The sequence below is a fragment of the Miscanthus floridulus genome, chromosome 1 (assembly GCF_019320115.1).
Source record: "Miscanthus floridulus cultivar M001 chromosome 1, ASM1932011v1, whole genome shotgun sequence".
In the NCBI taxonomy this organism is placed as follows: domain Eukaryota; kingdom Viridiplantae; phylum Streptophyta; class Magnoliopsida; order Poales; family Poaceae; genus Miscanthus; species Miscanthus floridulus.
In genome coordinates this window covers 116,943,321-116,945,232 of record NC_089580.1, presented here as the reverse complement: position 1 = coordinate 116,945,232, position 1,912 = coordinate 116,943,321, and the positions used below count along the sequence as shown (strand labels likewise).

General features: G+C 43.3%; 1 non-coding gene across 1 annotated transcript; it reads left to right on the top strand.

Moving 5' to 3' along the window:
- Nucleotides 1-1,453: 1,453 nt before the first annotated feature.
- Nucleotides 1,454-1,562, top strand: LOC136511581 (small nucleolar RNA R71). Its single transcript, XR_010772765.1, has one exon. It is a non-coding gene; the product is annotated as a small nucleolar RNA R71 (small nucleolar RNA).
- The last annotated feature ends 350 nt before the right edge of the window (nucleotides 1,563-1,912 follow it).

Sequence of the window (1,912 nt, the reverse complement as noted above, 5' to 3'; positions counted from 1 at the left end):
TTAACTCCAGACATCATCATGCGCTGCTGCAAACTTGCCTCGAGATGTCGAGTCTCGTTGCACGTTGATGAAGAACGCCGCCACAAGATCTCGAGATTTCGTGGAAGACGTGTACGTGAAAGGACCTACCAGGCGCGTCAATTGGTGGATTATTTTGCTCCGGTAATATCTAACAACGTGATCGCGTAGACGGAATCAGATGGTAGCACACGAGACAGAGATTTATAAGATTTCATGCAAGACGTGTACGTGAAAGGACCCTACCTGGCGCGTTAATTGGTGGATTATTTTGCTCCGGCAATATCTAACAACGTGATCGCGTAGACGGAATCAGATGGTAGCACACGAGATAAAGATTTATACTGGTTCGGGACACGGTGCGTTCTAATCCCTACTCTAGTGGTGCAGTTGCTCTTGTATTCGTATGCTCAATTACAGGGGTTGTTGCTCCTAGCTATGGGTAGATGGAATAGGTCGAAGATGGATCCTGAGCCCGAGGTGCCTACCCTCCTTTATATAGGTAGGAGAGGTACGGTTACACAGAGGGTGATCAGGCTAACAGATTGTTTTCTAATTTATTACACAATATGCACAACAGAAAGATCCTAGCTATCGTCCAGATACATCCGTCTTGATTTGCCTTGATCTCCATGTTGGTCGATGGCGTCGGCCCTCGTGGGTCCCCCTTGATGGCTGCTAGGCCGATAGTTCGACGATGGTTACATATACGGGGGGTGTAGGTACCCCTAGCCCATATCTCTTACAGTATGGTAGCAGCTATTTGGGCTAATTGTGTTTCTATCATCTTATTGAAACTAAGTTGATTCTTTAAAGCAGAAGAAAACTCATCCAATTTAGCATTTATATTTTCCAACATCTTGTCGTGAGCATGCAATTTTTTATTAATGCTATCAATCATTCTACAATTGCTATAAACAAGATCTTTAAGGAAAGCATAACAATTATTACCTTGATTATTCATACATTGAGATGAGTAATAATTGTTACCTCCTTGATTGTTGGAGCGTTGATTCCATTCTTGATGTTGTTGTGGACGAAACCGTTGTCGGTGTTGACGAATTTAAGATCCTCCTTAGTCTCGGGACATGAATTTCCCAAATGTCTAACATCTCCACAGACTTCACAAGTCATGTGGGAATCCACGGCTTTGAGTGTCTCTTGGGCACTCACCTTCTCATAATATTCTACTCGCTTTGCGAGCAGATCCATCTTAACTATAAGCATGTCAATTTTTTTAATTGAATGCATACCTCGTTGACGGGGTTGGAGTCGATTGTCGCTCCATCCTTGGTTGGAAACCATCTTCTCGATCAGTGTCTTAGCATCTGCAATACTTAGCGAAAAGAATGCTCCGCCAGCAGCAGCATCTAAATGGCTCCTATCTAACGACACTAATCCATGGTAGAAGTTCTACATCAAAAGTCAGTCTTCCATGCCATGGTGTGGGCATGCAGAGATATACTCTTACATTTGTTCCCAAGCTTCGGGAATCGACTCATCTGGTAGTTCTTGAAAACTAGAGATCTTATTACGCAGAGTATTAGTTTTTCCCATAGGAAAAAACTTAACTAGGAAAGCGTTGGAACTCTTGTCCCATGTATCTACAACATTGCGGTTAGAGTAAAACCATTGCTTAGCCTTTCCTAACAAAGAGAAGGGGAAAAGGCAAAGACGTATAGCCTCTTGGGTCACTCCCTTTATGGTGAATGTGATACAAATCTCCAAAAAGTGTTGGAAGTGAGCATTTGCATCCTTGTGGGCTTTCCCACAAAATGGACTAGCTTGCTGGCTTAAGCTCAAAGTTAGCGTCCCCATTGATAACATTGGGTCTGGTGGCTACATTGGTAGCCGTGGGTGCAGAAAAATCACGAATGGACTTATCGACCATGAT